Source organism: Capsicum annuum, chromosome 12, assembly GCF_002878395.1.
Source record: "Capsicum annuum cultivar UCD-10X-F1 chromosome 12, UCD10Xv1.1, whole genome shotgun sequence".
NCBI classification, from domain to species: Eukaryota; Viridiplantae; Streptophyta; class Magnoliopsida; order Solanales; family Solanaceae; genus Capsicum; species Capsicum annuum.
Window position 1 is genome coordinate 24,845,738 of NC_061122.1, and position 5,068 is coordinate 24,850,805.

Here is a 5,068-nt window from a genome sequence, read left to right on the forward strand (position 1 = left end):
GAGGAGTTGTATGGGCGGGATTGTGCAGAATAGAAGGAGAAAAGATAGAATTTTGAGGGCAGAGAGAGGAAGAGAATCAGCTGGGGATTGTTTGTAATGGACTTCAGAGAAGCGGCGTTAGAAATTAAAAAGTTCTATGATGTCGCTGGAATTCCTGTTTCTCACAGGAATCAACTGCCGCATCTGCTGTCAAACTGTCGCCCGAGGTCCGTGCCAAGTTCTTCCACCTAAGAGTACGTATTCTTTTAACCTACAGGTGTAGCTTTCTCTACTCACTTTACTTAATTGTGTGGGAATTTGGTCAGGTTTTATAGGAATCAAAGAGTCTGTCATACATATTCTGTCAGAGTAGAGCATTGATGGGCCATTTTTTTTTTTTTGAAATTGTGAAAAAGCCGTTGGGTGTTACTTCATCTGATGTAATGACTTATTCAAAGAATATTTTGCCAACAACCGAATTTTTGTGGCAATGCTAATTATAATTGAGAAGCCTGTGAGATATGTGGTTGAATTGTTTGAATATACTGTTCCAGAATCTTAGTTGAAATCACCAGTAGGCTCATGGTCCTATCAGGTTATTCTAACTTTGTGTGCAACATTAACTGAAACATCAGAAGAAATTTCTTGAGAGTTTGCTTCCTGGGAAATTTGATTCTTCCCTTGTTGTGTGTTACGGATTTCTGTTTCACAACGTTGGGTACACAACTGGTCAGGACTTGGTGCACTGTCGCAGTTTCTTCCTGAAGACAGGAATCCAAGAGATTGAAAGTTGTCTGATTATTTCATGAATGGGCAATGGCATTGGGGTGGCTGGGATGTACATCTTCCTAACCATGTGAGCTTATCTATGTTTCATGCTGATAATCCTTAAGCCAGGAGTAGATGACAAACCAGTATGGACAGCTGATCAGAGAGGCAACTTCACTGTGTCCTCTGCTTGGAACGTGCTGAGACAGAGAAGACACAAAAACTGGCTTGATACTATGAACTGGAACAAGAAGGTGCCTGTTTCATACCGTGGAGAGCTCTGAGAGACAGAATTCCTACAGATACTAGGCTTGCCAAAATGGGAATTACAGTACTTTCCAGATGTTGCTGCTGCAGGAATCCTCAAGAAGAAGATCATTTGCTAGCTTATGATGAGCTTGAGAAGAGGGATGCACAGAGGAAGTGAATGAACGTCATGATCTGGGACTTTTGCTACAGAAAGCTGGAAAGTGTTGTGTGGTCCAATAGACATCCAATATTGTAACATGCCTCTGAGAAGACTGCTTAAGAATTGGTGGACTTGAAAAACAAAGAATCCTATTCTTGGTCTCTAAGCGTATTGGAACAGGATGAATGAAGTGGAGGCTCGCCTCGGGGGTGTTGTGTGATAAGAAGGTGCCCCGTAAGCTTAAAGGCAAATTCTATAGAGTGGCAGTCCGTCCGGCCATGTTGTATGGAGCGGAGTGTTGGCTAGTCAAGCGCTCCCACATCCAAAAATTGAAGGTGACGGAAATGAGAATGTTGCGTTGGATGTGTGGGCTTACTATAGGGGACAGAGTAAGGAATGAGATTATCCGGGAGAAGGTGGGAGTCGCTTCGGTGGAGGACAAAATGCGGGAAGGAAGACTGAGATGGTTTGGGCATGTGATGAGGAGGGGCGTGGATGCCCCAGTTCGTAGTTATGAGAGGCTAGCTTTGGATGGCTTCGGGAGGGGTAGAGGTAGGCCGAAGAAATACTGGAGAGAGGTGATTAGACATGACATGGAGCAGCTTCAGCTGACTGAGGACATGACCCTAGATAGGAAGGTGTGGAGGGCGCGGATAAGGGTAGAAGGCTAGTGTGAGTGTGTGGGTTGTAGCATGCAGTTAGGAGAGATCTTGTGCAGCCGGCGAAGTAACCCTATGACTGTGTACATAGGTGGGTGCCTTTTTTCTTATGTCTTAGTTCCTATTTGTCTTATTTCGTGTCACCAGTATTTTTTGGTATTTCGTATTTCGTATTTCGTATTTCTACGATTACTATTTTTATTATTTCTTATTCCTGAATTTCTTTTATGTCATCCCCCCTATTTACTATTCTTTATCTTGAGCTAAAGGTCTATCGGAAACAGCCTCTCGACTTCTTCGGAGGTAGCGGTATGGACTGTTTACATCTTACCCTCCCCAGACCCCACTTTTTGGGAATACATTGGGTTTGTTCTTGTTGACCTATTGTGACTATGTGGGAATTATGGAAGGCTAGCTGTGGAGCAAAATATGGTAGGGAGACTCATAGTATCAGGTAGACTATCAATATTATCTCTACTAAACTAGCTTATATAGTTCGCAAGCAATTTGAGAAGGTTGAAGTTAAGCCTAACTGGGAAGACGTGTCTTACTGATGAGGGGAATTATGTGTATGAAAAATTCCGTATGGTAAGATTGCTCAATCCATCTATCAGTTTTGTCAAGATCAACTCAGATGGTAGTTTTAAGGATGATAATTGTGGAGTAGGAGGGGTGATTAAGGACTATGAAGGCCACTTGATTTTTGCGTACTCTTTGAACCTGGGAATTGGGACCAGTAACTGGGCAGAAGCAGCGGCACTGCTTTATGGAGTCAATTGGTGTATGAATAATGGTTATGAGCATATTCTTGCTGAAAGCGAATCTAGGTTGATTGTTGATTGTTGATTGTTGATCGCTCCATGGAATTTACATACAGAGGTGCCATGGTGTATGCCATTTGGAGATGACAGTTTTAATAGACGAGCATGCGGTGAAGTTAATGATAGGTTAGAGGTTTGGAGACAAACCTTGAAGTCTAAAGGGTTCGAATTAAGCAAATTTACTTAACTAAGGAATGTCATATTAAAATGTACCTCGAATACACCTTTCAGTCACTATTTCAACCGGCAAACCCTATATTACTCTAAATGTTGGTTGTATTGACCAAAAATGTCAAACTAGGGCACCTAAAATAGGGCAAAGGAATTACAATGACCTAAAGATCGACTAACAACAGAAAGACTGTGCTCCATACAGCAGCAGGAATGGAACAGTTGGAGATAGTTAGGTCACTTCTTAGCAGGATCCTGAAATTGGCTTTAGAACAGATAAAAAAAGACCAAACTGCCCTGCACATGACTGCGAAAGGGTTGAATTAATCAAACCTAATCCTGCTGTGTTGGCATTGGAAGTTAAAGATGGAAACACAACACTACATATAGCAACAAGATAGGGACTGGTATTGTCGTCCAATCATTTTATCTATATTCGAGGTGCTACAATATCTTGTTTATGGTATTATTGAGTTTGCTAATCCCTATTATATCTTGTTCTATTACTATTCTTATTACTATTGTTCCTTATCTTAGATTGTTCTATTTTGAGCCGGGGGTCTATCAGAAACAGCCTCTCTATCTCACATTTGAGGTAGTGGTACGGACTCCGTACACTTACCTTCCCCAGACCCCACTTGGTGGGAATATACTGGGTATGTTGTTGTTGTTGTTGTTGTATTATTTTTTCTCGTAAAGTAACTTCCACAAATTTGAGATTTGTTATGTGTGAGGCGAATGTGGGATGTGTTCTATATCTTGAATAAAAATGCTGGTAGATCAAGCGAATATTGTTTATTTGGTTAATCAAGATTGGAAGCTACTACTGTGCATTCTCTAGCTTAAAATTTGTGCATGATATTCTTCCAGTATAAGTAACATAAACTCTTTGAGAGAGACTCTTTGGTTTTAATTACATCCTCAAACTAGGACAACCAAGTTCCTACATGAGCTGTCTTTTTTTTTTCCATCTGTATGAAACTCTGGTACGTGTAATTGCAGACTGTATACCATGTATTTTATAAAATGTTCAATGAAGGAAAACCAACATTCTTCTAAAACTATGCTATATGTAATTGCAGATGGTACAATGTCTTATATCAATTGAGGGTGTTGATCTTAACGCCATTAATGATTCTGGAGAAATAGCTCTTGATATTGCAGATAATTTTGGATGCCGGAGCTTGTTTCTATTTTGAAAGAAGCTGGAGTTACCCATTCCAAGGATCATGGAAGCCCCCTGAACTGCAAAACAACTCAAGCAAATTGTCAGCGACATAAAACATGATGTGCAGTCCCAGCTCACATTAGTGGTCTTAATAGTGCCATCAACCATGCAACAGTTGTTGCTGTCCTTATTGCTACTGTTGCTTTTGCTTCCATCTTCACTGTATATGTTGAAGATAAAACAGATGGATTTTCGCTTGGTGAAGCACACATAGGTAGAAAAGCAGTTTTTATATTCTTCTTGTTTGACAGTTTGTCATTGTTAATCTCAGCTTCTGTTATTTTGATCCAGACGTCTGTGGTTGTGATTGAACAGAAAGCAAAGAAGTGACTCGTGTTTTGGATAAACAAGCTCATGTGAGCAGCTTGCCTCTTCATCTCAATCACCTTTATCTCTCTTAGTTATGTAGTGGTTGGATCAAATGGAAGATGGCTTGCTGTCTATGCAACTGTGGTTGGTTGCGTAATAATGCTCTCTGCAATTGGTTCCATTTGCTGTGTTGTTCAACATAGGCTAGAAGAATTAAGGTTGAGGAGCATTCGAAGAACTGAGACTCATTCACGTTCTTTCCCATTGTCTATGGCATCAGATACTGAGCTTGTCAGTGAGAACTACAAGAGGATGTATGCAGTTTAGGTAGAATAAGCAATTCTCAACAATGAAGTTCAACAACACTGACATGGCATTAGATCCAGAATGGTGAAAGTATGGAAGGGATCTCTACTGTTCAAAGATTGGCAATAATATCAGAGTGATATCAGTCACTGAACAATTCTCTTTGCTGTAATGTTGAATTGTTGCAAACTGGTGCAGCATCTTTTCCAAAAAAAAAAAAAACTGTTTAGACGCAAGCTTTCTGTATGGATTAAATAACTCGTATATAGATTGCAACTTGGTGACAAGATTACCGGATGGCTGCTATTTATTTTTATGCCTACATACCTGAACAAGTTGTTAGTTCATCAAACAAAATGGTTTCATTGTATAACTTACGATGGTGCTTTTTAGTTATCATCAAGTTCTATCTTTTCCA

At 40.2% G+C, this 5,068-nt stretch overlaps 1 long non-coding RNA gene across 2 annotated transcripts; it reads left to right on the forward strand.

Moving 5' to 3' along the window:
- On the forward strand, positions 1-5,068 carry LOC107849689. Of its 2 annotated transcripts, none has more exons than XR_001668243.2 (3): positions 1-233; positions 3,890-4,249; positions 4,327-5,068. It is a non-coding gene; the product is annotated as an uncharacterized LOC107849689 (long non-coding RNA). The 2 variants fall into 2 exon arrangements; XR_007048238.1 differs by having other exon boundaries at positions 4,351-5,068.